Source organism: Rousettus aegyptiacus, unplaced genomic scaffold (genome assembly GCF_014176215.1).
Source record: "Rousettus aegyptiacus isolate mRouAeg1 unplaced genomic scaffold, mRouAeg1.p scaffold_m13_p_13, whole genome shotgun sequence".
In the NCBI taxonomy this organism is placed as follows: domain Eukaryota; kingdom Metazoa; phylum Chordata; class Mammalia; order Chiroptera; family Pteropodidae; genus Rousettus; species Rousettus aegyptiacus.
Window position 1 is genome coordinate 6,240,708 of NW_023416288.1, and position 16,814 is coordinate 6,257,521.

At 36.3% G+C, this 16,814-nt stretch overlaps 1 protein-coding gene and 1 pseudogene across 4 annotated transcripts in view; both read right to left on the reverse strand.

Moving 5' to 3' along the window:
* The window catches only part of MAGI2 (membrane associated guanylate kinase, WW and PDZ domain containing 2), a 1,221,159-nt gene that overhangs the window by 766,404 nt on the left and 437,941 nt on the right, over nucleotides 1–16,814 (reverse strand). The gene's annotated exons all lie outside the window — the stretch shown is intronic.
* On the reverse strand, nucleotides 6,554–6,672 carry LOC118611167 (annotated as a pseudogene).

A 16,814-nucleotide genomic window follows, 5' to 3' on the forward strand; every position in this document is an offset into this window, starting at 1 on the left:
GCACTCCGGTCACCCTCACGGAGCCCAGGGTCATGCTCCAGGTAGCAGGTAAGTCTATCACCTTTCTGGTGGATACGGGGGGCTACCTATTCGGTCCTTCCCTCTCATTCGGGCCTTACTCTTCCTTCCCAGATCATTGTTGTCAGTGTAGACGGAACCCCTTCCAACCCCAATCAAACCCAACCCCTCTATTGCTCCTTTGAAGGGACCCCATTCACTCATTCGTTCTTCTACCTCCTTTCCCAACCGTCCCCAGTTCCCAATCCCTAAACAACACCTCCAGGGACTAAAACCTATCGTCACTTGCCTGCTGGCATAGAAGCTCCTTGTAATACCCCAATCCTCCCCATTAAAAAAACCTCTGGCCAGTACTGCCTGGTCCAAGACCTCCGTATCATTAACTCTGCAGTCGTCCCTCTTTCTCCCAATCCGTATACCCTACTCTCCCACATTCCCCCCGACACCTCTCATTTCCCTGTCTTCAACCTTAAAGACGCCTTCTTTACCATTCTCTTACACCCTGACTCTACATTCCTCTTTGCCTTTACGTGGGAAGACCCTGACACACCAAACACAACAGCTTGCCTGGACTGTCCTCCCCCAGGGCTTTCGCGACAGCCCACATCTTTTTGGCCAAGCCCTAGCCTCTGATTTAGTCACCTGTGACCTTTCACCTTCCGCTATACTTCAATATGTCGATGACCTTCTTGTCCGCTCTCCCTCCAGTAAGGAATGCCTCCGACCCTCTACCACCCTCCTTAATTTCTTATTCTCAAAAGGCTATCGTGTATCATCCTCTAAAGCTCAGAGCACCCAGTCTACTGTAACCTACCTTGGTCTCTCTCTCTCTCTCCCTCCACTCGGGCCATTACAGCCGACCGCTTACAAGCTATCCGTGAACTCCAACCGCCATGCACAGCGGCCAAAATTCAGTCAGCCCTTGGCTTCCTTGGTTTCTTCCATCGCTGGATCCCTAACTTCGCTCTCCTACCTAAACCTCTATGTCAGGCTGCCAAAGAAACTCCAGAAGGCCCCCTAACTTCCCCCACTGAAGTCAGGTCAGCGTTCAACTGCCTCGTTACTACACTATCCGAAGCTCCAGCCCTCTCCCTTCCCAACCCTACTAAACCTTTCGTTCTCTATGCAGACCAACAGAAACAGACTATGGTCGGAGTCCTAGGACATCTAGCTGGTCCCCACCTTTTGCCGATAGCCTACCTGTCTAAACAACTAGATCCCACGGTCCAAGGGTAGCCCCCATGTCTCTCCATAACCCAAACCCGGGACCTCACCAACCGCCTCCAGCTCACTGTAGATGCCACTGCAGAATCCCTTGCCTCTCTCCAGAGACAGATCACCTCGCTAGTACAGCTCCATGTTTTATAGAGTTACTAAAGACGCGGTTTCATGAGATATCCAGAGTTACCGTCCACCAAATGCTGCTCCAGCTGCTTGGCCCCTACCAGCCCGATCCCCAACTGGGTGGCGCAGACACCCCGACTCCTTAAGATACCCCTCCTATGCCGCCCCTCCTCAGCAGGAAGCAGCCAGACGACACCAACGTCCCATTTCTTATCTTAAGGAGCCGGGAATGTTTGGTTGCTCATGGGCGCCATTACACCAGCGGGCAGGTGACTCAATACCTAAGATGGCCAACAGTTCATGACCAAAGTTACAGCAGAGACTTCCTGGGCGACATCCCAGGATCAGCCAAACAGAAAAGTCCCCGCCCTGTAACCCCACCGACATCCTGGGCCAAAACCTTTAAAAACCGCGCTTATACCCCAGACACGTGGGACTTTTCTGGCCCCTTCCCTTGGGACCAGTGAACCTCGCCCGCAGAGCCTAATAAAGCCTGTTTTATACTTCGCTTTGGCTCAATCTCATCCTCATTTTCGTCTCCTCTGGCCGGCTGATCAATAGGTTGTTACAGTTTTATATGTATATCATATACTCTAAATAAGGGCTTGATTATAGCTTGATCTGAAGTTCCAGTTAGGTGACCTGTCTTCAACCTCTTTGAGCCTCACTTTTCTTTCAGTAAGCTGTGGGTAGCATTGTGAGGATTAAATGAGATCATTCAAAACAAAAAGCTCAGCACATTACACCTATCATAGAGAAATGCTCAATATATGTACATTTTTGTTTCATTTAGAGCAGTTTCATGGGTGTATGCAATTTGTACAGTTGCATTCAGAAGGACTCTATGCTTGGATTCATGCAAGACAACTGGTGTCTTGAATTTCTTAATTTTTAAATGAAGAGTCTTACATTTCCATTTTGCACTAAACCTTGTAAATTATGTAGCTGGTCCTGAGTTCACTCAATTAAAGTGTAAGCGCTTTAAAGTATGAACTTCTATAGATGACTGAATATCCCCAATTTGTTCTTCAGTGTTTAGCCCAGTTTCCTGCATGTGGAAGATAACAGTTTATATTTATGAAAAATAATAACGGTGGTTTATTTAAGACAGTCGATATAGAGTTTCTCTGGTAGATAATAGAAGACCTACTTGAGAAACAACATGCAATTATTTCATGCCTCAGTATCCAAGTGGCTTTAATTATCAGCAAACAAATGCTAATTGAAGGTAATATTATGAACTCTATTTCAATCAACAGTGCTCATATGTATCCAAAATAATACCATTATTTTAATAAAAAGTACATCTTCAAGGAGCCAAAACCATTCATAAAATTCATCTTCAAGGTACACATTTCTATAAATTTAAAAAGCATTCTTATTGCCTTTTGTGGTATGCTGGCTGAGATGTACAAAGGAGTCCTTTTAAAGTAGAAAGGAGGCAAGGAAATTAAAATGTTAATCGAGCTACTTTCAGAGACTGCAATATGCCGATCAGCCCTGCAGCCCTGCCGCAGAGGACACCTTTAGAACAGAGGAAGATTCCTGCTGGGATTGCTAACCCATTTCCCCACACCAAAGGAAGAGGAAACAGGAACTTAGTCTTTAAGTGGCGCCCTACACAAATAAGATCTTTCATTCTCTGTGGCTAAAGCCATGGAGGAACCTATGGATTAAAGGCTGGGAACTGCCAGCAGATCTTTCAGGCTACATAGTCTGCCCCTTCCCCCCTCTTCACTGTATGTCCATATTAAAAGAAATGGGAACTAAAGAATGATATGTATGTATACTGAATTCCCAGAACTCTCCAGGTCCCTCTCATTCTCTGTCTCTGAGAGGAGATCAAGCTTTATCTGTGGAGTGTTAACCCTTTCCTAATAAACTTTCCTTTTGACTAACTTTGGTGCATGTGTTGAATTCTTTCTACACTCTCCACCAAAGAACCCTCTTCTCTCAATGGAGGGCTTGGTGTCCACCAGACTCAGGGAAATTTGCCCTCTCTCGCATCAATTTCACTTCTTGCCAGATGTTGTTCTATAATAAAACAGCAGGACTTAAAGAGGCCTGGTCTCTGGAAGCTCTACTGGTTCTCATTTTGCCAAAAATGTCCAGTTATCAGTCCCTGATAGTTAGCCTGGCTCCCACTGCCTTCTGCATGGGAGGAGGACACATGACCCATGGCAGCAATAACACAGAGTGGCGCCATAAAAGATACACTAGGAAAGTATGTTGGATCAGGGTATCAGAGTCCCAGAGGGAGTTAATGGCAGTTAATTTTGCTTATCTGGTATAATATGCGTGTCTTTATAGAAGATTCCGAGCTTCTTTCTTGGATTCCAAAAACATGATTTTCATTGCTCTGGTCTGGCATATATTATAAGCCTAAAATATGTTTTCTGGTTATACTTTACAAGGGCCTCAGAATTTTGGTGAAGAAAATTCATCTAAAATGGAAAAATCAACAAGATGCTATTCCTATTAGAATATCGTTCTCTAAAGTGGGTAAACTAAATTAGTCAGGATACAGGGCTAATGATGCTCCAAGATGACCGATTCAATCCACCAGAGGCTCTTTCACCATCCTGAGGCTTTACACTCCCCTGGGGCTGTAAATGACAATGCTTCATACTAGTTATCTCATGTGAACTTGAACAACCAAAGTGACTCCATCTTAGGTATAAGACTCCATTTTAAGCACGGGCCAGTTCCCGGAAAAGCTGCAGATAGCAAGACGATCACCCCACCCTAGACTCAGCCAATCAGAGCAACTATGGAAAGTAACTCTCCAAATTCCCCTCCTTGTTCCTTGGTGCCATCACCCAGCCAATCCTGCTAAGAGACAAGCTTGTTGTACCAATCCTGTAATGCCAAGGCATCGCTCCCCATGCTTACGATTTTTCCCTTCAAATACCCCTGAAGCCCTATGTTCAGGACTGCCTCCTACTCACTGCTGCGTCAGTGTGCGGACTGCGGTCCGGACTCGAGTGTGAAATAAACTCCCTCTTGCTCTTGCATTGGTGTCGGCTTCTTGGTGGATCGTGGAGATACGAGTCGGGGCATAAAAAACTTTAAGTGAGACAGCAAGGGCCTTTACAGAGAGCATGGGCCAGTGCTAAAACCAGCACTCTTATGTGACAGCTCAGAGGGCATCTTGGAATCTCTATTGCAAGAAATCTGATAAGTGTGTGTGTATTTTGTATAAAATATATTTACACATTTCTATGTATAAAAATATACATATACTTTTAAATTTTAATTTAAATCAGTTACCTTTCTTCTCCTAGTCGTGTAGTAAAACTAAATTAAATCAGTATTCTTTACCATCTGCTGGGTATAAATCACTACTGGCTCTAGCAAGAAGCTAGTTTTCAGCCCAGCACATAAAACCTTTACCAAAACACATTTCAGCTCTCTGGCATCATGACTCAAGGACAGACTCTGCCTGCTGATCCTGTACCCAATGACTTGACTCCAGTTGATTGATTCTGTTTAAGGGTAACAAACCAATCTACTGCTGTAGAACAGAAAAAATACAATTGCCTGAAATCTCATAAGGCAGCTTCTCCTGAGATGTGAATATAAAAGAGCAGCAGTTGTGTATTTGCATCAACAAACTGCCCAAACCAATTCTTCATCCTACCCTTGCACATCCCCTGCAGACATATTATACTCCACCTTAGAATGTGAAAAAGGTGATTTACATATTAATGAGAACCAACTGAAACTAAGCAATTAGGCAGGTGAGGCCCCAGTTAGGGGGACAAATATTTTAAAAACTGTTAAGTGGAAATCCAGAACAATCTAAAGATAAATAGACTTCGTATTCTTTTTCTTCTTTAACCTAGGCTGCATTAATGAGAAGTTAATTGATTCTTGACAACTTTAATGAGTCTTTATTAACTGCATAATTGGAAAGAAAAATCCATGGATGTAATCAGCATCTTAATTTCTTAGAGCCAATGTGACTGACTGAGTCATGAGAAATCCCTACAATGTGCTATGCCCATCTCCCCACAAGTATCTAGGCAACAGTAAATCTCCCCAGTTCATGCTTCTTCTATTTCTTTGCCTCCTTTGATAAGAGGAATATGCTGTCTAGAGGCATCTCTGGGAGTGGGGTGAGCACTGTGTGGATGAGTCCAGCCCCATTTTATCAGAAACTTTCTGTGCGACTTTTATAATTATATAATTTTTTCAGTAATTATTTGTCACTGATCTCCTTTTGGCTTCCATTTTCTCATTTGGAAAATGATGCAGATTAACTCTAAATTCCCTCTGAACTCTAAATTATATGTTTCTAATGGTAAATTATATGGTGACTCTTGTATTTTAAGGACCCAATCAGTAATCGCCATCCTGTCATCTAATCCAAAATAGTCTCTTTTCATCAAAGTAAATGCTAGCCAAGTTTTTACTAAATGACCAACTGAAACTATCTAACTTTCTCCTTATTTACAGTCTAAATAAGTTACTCTCAAAATGTGGTTCCTGAACCAGTAGCTTCAAGTTCATCAGAGAACTTCGTACAACTATAATTTTGCAGCCTCATTCTGACATACTGAATCGAAATTCTGGGAGTGAAGTTCAGCAATTGATGTTTTAAGTAGGCTTCCTGATGATTCTATAATGTTAAAGTTTGATACCCACTGATGTATTTAAATATTTCCTGTTTCACTTTAATCCATTTGGAAAAAGAAAACCTGTTTTGTGAGTAGTTCTATCACAGTAGGTGACTATTATCCATAAACAGAGACTAATCGACTGGTCTTGTACAGGTCTTTGTTCAGAAAAACATCCTTCTCTCCTGCAGTCTCCAACTCTGACTTGTTTCTTCTTTCATCTCTGCAACATAATTATTGTTTTACCAATTGGACTTAACCTTGAAAATGTAAGTAATATTTGTAAAATACTGTAGAATTTCAAATCACTTTTCATAGGTAGTGTTTCCTGATTATTACCCTCTCTTTATAGATAACTAGAGCCTCAAGGAAGTTGTCATTTTACAGGGTTACATGGTCAGTAAATGCAAAAATTGGGATATGAAATCATTACTGGAACACTTTACCTTCAGTTTTCAATCAAATTTCCAACCAAATTGTTGGGGAAAAAAAAAAGTAGTTAATGAAAAAAGACCTTTTTATCCTTAAAAGATAAAAACTATTGGGTTTAGAGTTTATTTAATTTCTTTTTCTGCCTACAGAAACTGATCTTCCTAGGTGGTCTCCCATCCAAGTACTAACCAGGCCCGACCTTGCTTAGCTTCTGAGATAGGATGAGATCAGGCACGTTCAGGGTGGCATAGCAATAAACGGCCTAGAATTTAAAAATAGAATTTCCTGAGGGGAAATAATTGGAGCCTTTATGTTCATTTGCAACAACCCTTTTATTTGTAAAACTTATATCTAAATTTATTAAGATGAATGATAGTAATATAATTCGTAAGAAACTCATTTCACTCATAAGTTCATCATACAAATGTAAAAATTTTCATAAAATCTCCAAGGAATCAGTTTAAATTTAAGATTACAAAACAGATTGATGAAAGATGATAATCATATCAACATGTAAATTAAGAAAACATAAAGTACAAGTAAATCCACTGTCATATTTTAGAAAATATTCTGAACTCAAATATCCAAAATGAGAGAGAATAGAAAGAAAATATTTTGCATAAAGGTTACACATTAGACTTTATCTCTGCATTACTATTTAAGTCGATATACTTTTACTACTTACAATATTAGTTAATAATTTTTAACTCAAGCAACGAAATCTTAAAATGCTGAAACAGAGCTCTTACATGAATAGAAAACTGCCTGAATTGTATGTGTCTTTTCAAAGCATCTTTCCTTTTAACCAAACATCTCCTTAAGATTGTAATAATAAAGAACTCAAAATAGGACACATTAACCAGTTGTTTTTTTAAAACATTTATGCAGAGTCTTCAAAAAAAAAAAGTGGCTTTACTCAGTACAGAAGATAGTAGTGCTATAAATTAGCCTCAAGGCCCACATTTCATGATTCACTTGACAGTTTATCAGTTCTAGAAAATGCATGCAGGCATTTTCTATTTAATAAAATAAAGGCAAAGATTCTAAAGGCCTGCTATTCAACTCAAAACATTATTTGCACTAAAGATCTTCATATTCCAAAGGTTGAAAGAGTATGATCAACTTGATTTACTTGGATTCATTAGCAGAAATAGTGGTATGGGAATCTCTGTATTATCGAGTTAAAGGTTAACAGCTTTATTTAAAAAATATGTTCAAATTTAACAAACTATTTTGTTTGAATTAAATGAAATTAAGTAACTTTCTAACCCTCCTCAAATACTTATGCATAATGAATTATGAATGAACATACTAAATTATATTAGTATTTGGTACGTGAAATATTTTTCAATCAATTGTCCTATGTTTTGAACTAAATTTTAAAAAGGTGCTTCTTTTAAACTCAGGTTTTAGGTTTCAGTAAGAACTAACTGCTCAAAATAAAGTCTGGAATAAAATTGCTTGTCAATCTATATGACAAATCAAGTAAATTTGGAAGCTCATTCTCACTCAGCACATAGGCTTATGAAGTATACTGTTTATTTCTTGTGTTTCTGTAAGCACTCCTATTTCTATTATGCTTCAGAAGCTATTTCATTTTTTATATAAATACATTTCAGCACCTGGTATACTTGGAATATCTTTAGGATCCCATTTAGTTGTTCCACCTAGAGTTTACAGCACTTATCCTCAAAACTTGTCAGAACAATACAAGATATATAAGCAAGATATACAGCGAGGTTAACATGAATGATCAGTTTGATTAAATAAGTAAAGCTCCTTAGTTTAATATAATTCAAATAAACATAAACCACAAGATAAAAATATAATTTGAATCTATGGAAAATTATTTGGAAAACACATTATCTGAATGGGAAAAATACTTATAAATGCCGTGTTTTATATTATGAATGACATATCCATGCATCTAGTCAATTTACTACGAGGCTTTTACCAATTACTGTATAATGATCTTTACTTTGGTATGGCAAGTTGTATTTTCAAAGAAGTTTATCATCTCTTTGGTGTCATTTCTACTGACTATGATAAAAAATAAAAAATAAAAAAGATAATAATAACTATTACAAATAGCCAGTTTAATAAGTGGTTTTGTTTCAAATAATCATCTCTAAGTCAGAAGCACCCAAAATATTTGTTCAAAAATCATATTTTATAAATGGCAGTTGAGTTTCCAGATCAATTGACCCAATCTTATTTAATTCATAGTATAACTGAGCTAAAAACACTCACATACAGCTCCAGTGCATTTGACTGGCAATGTCGTACAACAGAACGTTTACATTCAATATACTTAAACATATTTATATAATTTTATGTACAAAGCACTCTTCTGAAGGAAAAAAATACTCTTTCTAATTTATATGAAAGAAATGTGTGTTCTGTTACTCAGACTGAAGGCTCAGAAATTTGTTTATCTCCCTGTAGAATCTCCGACTTGATTCTTCCTACATTGATAGTAATCTCACTGTTCCTAGAGGTGTTTTCAACCCCTCTCTTAAAATTTTAACATCAAAGAGGATCAGAGACAGTGGTGTGCTAGAGCCAGCTCACACTGGTTTATGACAGCCAATCTTTAAACTTTCAGTAATTTTGAGAACTAGTGTTAAACATAGCCATTATTAAAAATTAAATTATATAAACATACTTAAATTATATTTAAAAAGATAAATATTCAAATTCATCAATTTATACTTGTTTTACTATAGTTTACTATTATTTATACTCAAGGACATTTATGTCTATTTTATTTGCATGGTAGAAATACTATAAAATGATGTATTATTACACATTTCTTTCCAAATCTGTGTTTACTGATGACACGGTAGCTTAAGTTTGGTCATGGTGGGAGTATTTACACCATTGAAACTGGCAAACGCTACAAGTTTGAGCTTTTTCTTCCAGAGAACTGGCTTCCCCAGACAACCTCTGGTTTCTATCACAATTAAGAGTGATGCTTAGCCAACAGGTAGAGAGTTTGCATTTAAAATAGAAAACAAAACACTTCACCATGACACTTATATGACACTCTCAAAATTTTCATGTATTGTAATTGGGACAAAATAAACATCAGGAAATAGTACAAGGAAAAGTTCGCAAGAATTGCAGCTTAATAGGTATTATGCAGGAGAGTGTTGAAGAAGAGTGAATAGAAATGTTTTTGGTTGATTATATGTATTTAAATTGATAAAGTTATTTTTTCTTCTTTGTGTTCTTTGAATAATGGCCAAGAAATTGGTCCCCAGACACAGACAAAATTCCAAACTTGAAGTCAGAAAATGAACAGGTATAGCCATTAAGAGTAATGTATCTGAATCAGGTTCAAAGGTAATCAAATCTTACCTTGCAAAATGACACTTTAAAAACCATCTTACACCAAAAAAGAGAAAGAAGGACAAAACAAAATATCAGAAAATAAATTATAGTATATGCCTTACCTGTGTACATAGGTAGACTGTTTTGATGTTCCCAGGATTTAGCATATAGAAATAACTTGGCTAACAGTTACTAGATATTATTTTGTATGTATTGACTATCATATAATAAAAATGCTTGAAAATAAAAGTAATCCTACCTTACACAACTGTCAGCTGGGTATTTAGCCTTTAAATCCTCAGTTTCCTAATCTACTAAGTAGTCAAAGTGAGAGTACCTTTCTCATAAAATTGTTGTATATTTTTAATTATATAATGTACATAAAGGAAGGGTTCTTAACCCTAACTGAACATTGGAATCACCTGTGAGCTTTTAAAAACTGTTAATGCTCATGGTCACAATCCTAGAGATCTAATTTAACTAATTTGGGGAGGAGGTAGATATCAGTATTTTAAAACATCTCCCTAGATGGTTGTATCATGCAGTTTGTGTTGAAAATTTCTCTTAGCCATCATTGTTAATCTTCAATTTATCCTTATTTCCACCAAATTCCATTGCAGTCACTCAAGTCCAAACCATGGCCATGTCTAAATAAGACCACCATAAGTGCTCCCTGTCTGGCTTTCCTGTTGCCACCTCACGTCCACCCTCCAATACATACTCCGAGCACCTGTTAGGAATCTTTAAAAAATGCACAGCAGATTCTTCTACTCAAAACCCTCCTTTTATGTTTTCTATCACCTTAGAAATAACTGCAGAACTCTTCCCTACAACGCATTTTTGAGAAAGTCCTTGGCTTCTTCTCTAATCTAGTTCACATGTGTCTTCCCATCTCTCACTCCAGCCCAGCTTCTCTGATCCCTTTGCTATTTCTTAAACACATAAAGCATGCTCTCTCCTTAGTTCCTCCACACTTGCTCTGCTCTCTGCCTGGAATACCCATCCACTCTAAATGTCTTGGCTCACCTTCCTTCATTTGGATACCTGATCAAATCTCGTTTTTACAAAGGCTTTCTTGACCACCCTATATGTAAGACTATAACTTCATTCTATGAACTATTATCACTTTTCATCCAATTGTCCAATTTTATTTTCCTTTAAAAGACTAATCACATTAATTTTATCACATATTTATTTTTTATTGTATCTTTTCCCCATAGAAATGAGCTGTACAATAATATAAGCTTTGTCACTTTTGTCTGTCACTGTGTCCTCAGCATACAAACACCGACAGATACAGGACAGAAATTCAGTAAATACTTGTTGAATAAATAAATAAATATGTAGTCAGGAAAAGTTGTATCCAAGTTCTGTGTGCCCCAGAAAATTCTAGAATTCTTTTGGTTTCTTGATTAAAACAGAAAAATCAATTAGCTTCACAACAGATGGCAGAACTAAAGCCAAGCAGCCATCTTGCTAATTCCGACATCTGTCACAAGATGAATTAGGCAGGAGTGTGCATCGATCAGCTAAGTTTTAGCAGCATTATAGGAACACCTCAAACCCTAGCCTTACCATTGGTATTTCCATGAATTCTGAAAGAGAACACCTTGGCAATCCATAAATCCAATGAGCTGCAGTTAAATCAATTTTAATTCTGTTCTGTTAGTTATTTGAAGGAAAAAGTCATCCTATATTTTATATGTGATTTGAAAAATCCAGATCAACACACCACATAGACTAATTGGACAATTTTCTTCTTAATAGTATATTATTTGTAAATCAAACAATATCATAGTAAATGTAGTGAATATGTGTGTGCTAGAGTGCTTTCAAAAGAAAAAGAGTACTGTTTTTCCCTCCATAGTACTGACGATATCTGCTGAGTTTAGAAATAGATGCCATCCAATATTATTATTATCATAATCTCATCATTATTAAGAAACAATGATGAAACCGATGTTTCTTCCTTGGAAGTGGTAGCACAAAATAACCTCTTAGAAGCATTCAAGCAAGCACTTTGTTTATTTTGGTGTGAAGTGATATCATAAATGGTTAGAATATTGCATGAATTCACCAATTTTGTTTTGTGTTATATATACACAGCCAGACTCAAATGAAATATGCTTTTATTGAAGTAAGAGTGCTCTTACTCACAATACAGGAAATTAAACGATCAGTTCTTGTCAAACAAAAAGTAAGTTGTTTTAAGGAAAAAGAATTCTTCTGACATTTAGTCAAATTTTATTCTTTCAGGAAACAAGCAATTCTTTGACAGAAAAATATGTTATTGCCAGAGGATATGTACTCTTCTGTTATATTTTGCTAGTTTTCTATTTTCTCAGCACATAAGGAACAGATGGAAATCCAATGAAATAATTTCTTTTACATTCCAGCAATAAGGAAAACTAAAATTCAGTGAAATGATCTAACCAAATTTACCACATATATATATACACATTTTTATACCTTATAGGTAGTATAAAACCAATGTGAAATCCTGGGAATTATCAACATAATATTTACTTTTTCATTTCTTTTCAGACAACTTTATAGTTGTTATTTGTATTTTTTCTCTGAATTCTCATTTTCCCCTAGATATGAATGCAAAAGCAACAGTACTTACTCCAAAATGATGTTTGGCTTTCCTAGAGAGTTTTTCATATGTTAAACAAATTATACTCACTTAGTCTGGGACTAATCATACTACTTTTTAAAAAGGAATATGAATACTCTTAAACTTCTGGCTAATAAAATAACCTTTCCAATGTACTATATGACTATGTTCACCTCATGCCACTATATCATTCAGATTTTAAAATATAATTATTTTATAATAAAATTATTTGCTGTCAAACCTAATCATGGTACCAATTAATAGTGTGTCAGTCAGTATAAGCAAAGAATCTGCAGCAACATGGAAAACAATTAATTTGACTGTAATCAAATATCTAACCCACCTTGGATCATATTCATAGTGTCAAGACCACGGGAATCAAAACAATGGCATCCATTCACATGAGTTGTTCTCTTTTAGACTCCAGTGTTACTCAACCCTTAAGAACATGAGGAATGATACAAGAAAACTATGGCAAATCTCACACAGAGAAAACCAATTGAACTCTTTAGTCTGTTGCTTGTGTGAAGTATGCAAGCTTTCCTTCTACCAGAAAGGGATACAATCTTTAATTAAATAATATGCTAATGATATTGAAGACAGTATCTTAATTGGACCCCTGTTGGCAGTTCTCCCAGGAACAAACAGTAGGATTCATGAAAAATTGAACACTCAGGCAAAGAATACAGAAAAGATGTTGGAGATAATACATGACACATTTAAACATTTTAGAGAATGAATCCTGGAAAAAGACTGTGTCCTGACACACAGCTTTCTCAACTTCTTACCTAGATCCCCCAAATTCCCATGGTCATTCCCTTGCTAGCTGACCTGAGGGGCAGTTCAACAAAGAAGTGAGAGAGGAAAGAGAGAGGAGTCTTAACTGATTGGAATTAAAATATCCTTTGCAATTTTTACAAAAGCATATAGACATGTGAACCCATTGCTAGGCCCCCTTTCCCAGGGCCCCTGCAAGTAGAGGCTCTCTGAATCTTAAATTATATGAACTTCATGGTATATCTGCCACAATGAGTAAAAACTAGTTGTAGTATAGAAAAATCATATAAAACAATGGAGGAGAAAGTAAAATGAAGGCAATAGCTTTCATTGTTTATCTTACTTCTAAGAATTTGACACATTTTGATCAAAACCTGTTTTGACACTTCTCTATGTATTACTACAAAAGATCAAAAATGTGAGTGTACTACATATTTTAAAATGTATACATATCCTCTGCTTTTTCAGTGCTGCACAGCAAAGTCTACTTATTAATAACTCACACTCATTAGCCAACAAAGCATTTAATATGAAACCTGGGAGCTATTGATGAGGGGATCTGGTGCAAAAAAAGATAACTGAATGAAGACAAGTAAATTCTGAGGTTTCAAATATGTTAAAAAGCATCAAATCCTTGTCTACAAGTTGTTTAAATTTTAAAACACTTAATGTTTGCACATAAATATACCCTGTGTGATTTACTATCCTTGTTTTCATTTTAACTACTAGACCCCACTCCATTTGGGGTTCGTAATCAATGGGACAGCTGAATCAGAGAAGTATAGAACAATTCACGAGAATTAAGCCAGTGGCTGAATCTCCACTATGTTTTGCTGAGTTCTTAGCTAATGATATAACTTTCATCAGATTCTAAGTGTAGAAGAATGATGAAGAAATGTGATTTTGCCAGATGAACAAAAGGCACTAGAAACTGTGGATGAAATAAGAATAAAATTTCAGTCAAAGAAAAAGATGACGAAAGAAAACTTGAGAAAATATGGAATTAAGCAAGAACTTAAAAATTCTATGAAAACAATCAGTAACACCAGGGGACCTGAAGAATGAGAGAAAACATTCTCCTTTTTTACCTTGGGGGAGGATATAACTAAACGAAAGCTCTGTACCCTCTGATATTGTTATGAGATTATAATTTTAAAAGTTAATATGCTTCTCTGTAGCTTTTGGTTAATGCTGTATTCATAGTATACTAAATAATAAAGTGATTCTTAATAATCATTCTTCACAAAAGTTTCGGGAGAAAGACTATACCATAGACAAATAGAAGGTCTTCAATGCTATGGTGCAAAGTTTCCTTGTTTTTCTTCTACTTTTCAAACTGCTTATTTTTTGTCTGTAATTCTTTTCTTTCATTTACTTTGTGTATGGTAATGTTCCTCAAGACACAGATATTATCTTCTTTTTCCATACACACTCCTTTTTAACTCCCACGCTCCCCAAGCATCATTTTATTGCTCTCATCTCCAGACTGACTGGCCCTGAGTTTCAAACCCTTATTTCTCACTGTTACTTGTTACTTTCAGTTGAATATCCCTTAGAACATTCTCAGCATTTATAATATTTCATTTATCCTCCCTCCAAACTCCCTCCTATTTTTCCTGTGTTCATCAATGACACTATGTCACCCAAGCCAAAAAACAAAACAAAACCTGAAAGCTACCTAGAATTCTCCCCCTGCCTCACTTCTCTCATCCTCTTCCCAAAGTTAGGAGCAATATAAAGCAGTGATCGAATGCTTAGTTCAAAGTCTGATCACACCACTTACTATCTGTACGAACTTGGATAGGTCACTTAGCCTCTCTATGCTACTGTCTTATAAGGTCGTTAAGATGATTAACTGGATTCTATATGTTCGGTGCTTAGAGCACTGCTTGAATATATGTTCGGTGCTTAGAGCAACAAATTTATCCATGCCTTCATACATGTTGTTTCCTCTGCTTAGAATACCTTTTCTAGGATTTTATTATCATTCGGATGCCATTCTGATCACATAGAGCAGGAACATCTGGGATGCTGTCTTTGTTGATAGATGGGCTTCTGACTGTAACGTGTGTCTTATGGGTTGTAAGTAATAAATCTCTCATTTAAAGAACAGGTGATTTGGACTGTTGATTTTACTCTAGGCAAATTAGTAAAGAGGAAAGTGAATGCAATTAGTCTGGCATGGAAGGAATGGGTCACGTATCAAAACCAATATCTAATTCATTATCAGGAGTCTTCTAAGCCTTGCAAAGTTTGTCTGTTAATTCATCTTAATAACACCAGTGACACCAAAGGGTACCTCAAAGAGTAGAAAATAAGTCTTACCTAATTTAATATCTTTAAAACATAAGAGAGTTCCCTGCTCATAGCAGGAAGTCCTTAATATTTATAGAAGAAAAGAAAGAAGAAAACAAAGGGGAGGAAAAAGGTGAAAAAAAGAAAAGACATAAAAATTATAGTATAACATTCAGGTATGGAAAGCATTTTCTGACTATAGTTAGCTACTACTAACAGAAATAAAGTCATATAATAAAAATATGGAGATGTGACTGTTATTTCACACATTTTGAGACATAAAATACGAGGAAATATCTACTTCCAAAGACAGCCATTATAACTTAGAAATGTCAAAAGGGGAATTCAAATAAATAAACCAATATATAAAATAAAAGCCATTTATGATTATAAATGTAATTTCAAAAGGAATAGAAAAAAGGAATAGTGATAAGCTATTCAAGACTGCACCCTTTACTTTTTTTTAAGTACCTACATTAGCTCCCCAAATATCAGGAAATATAAGCCAGTGAGATTAAATTTAAAGTACATGTTAAAATGTCAGCAAAATCAGTTCTAAAACATTTAGAAGAAAACAAGTATCCAGTTTTCTTTGTTTTAGTACGGAATATAACTCAAATAGTGACTAATTTTAACAAATGTGGCAAAAAGTCTGAACCCAGGAAAGTAGAACACCAAACATATATTCTTTTGAAGCTGAGGATTTTAGGCTCTCAGGTGAGGAGACGGGGTGTTACAACTTAGTGGTTGTTGGCTCAGAGTTCTCACCACTGTAATTTTGGGAACTCACACCACTGTGCCCTCTTTTTATGGATCCCTGAGCTAAGTAGCTGATTCTGTCATAGCTAGAAAAGATCTCCTTTGGCATCTAATGTGGCTGATTCTTGCTCTTCACTTTCTCATAAGTTTCATTGTTTTTTGTCTATTTATATTTTTGAAGATGATAGCTAAACTTCTCACTGACTTTGGAGTTTGCAATAGATGTTTGATATTAATTTCCTTTTATCATTCATCATCATCATCATCATCATCATCATCATTATCATATCATTTCCTTTAAAGACTTGAACACTGACACTGACTTTATTTTTATCATCCTAGGATAATTTTCCTCATATGGGTGCTTCAATAGTCAACCATGACTGAGGGTAAAGAAGAGTCTACCAACATGATTTATATTGTTTTTTTAGCCTCGAAACATACTGGCTTTATTCTCCTTTTCTTATTGTTAGTGATATGAAAATTTTAGTTTACACATTCTTCAAATTTGATATTTCTGTAGTTTATAAAGGTGACTGAATTGTATTCAAGCTAGGAGCAGTGCTATTTTTTGAAAAAATTATGATGTAATACACCTTATAGAATTCATAAGTATCTCC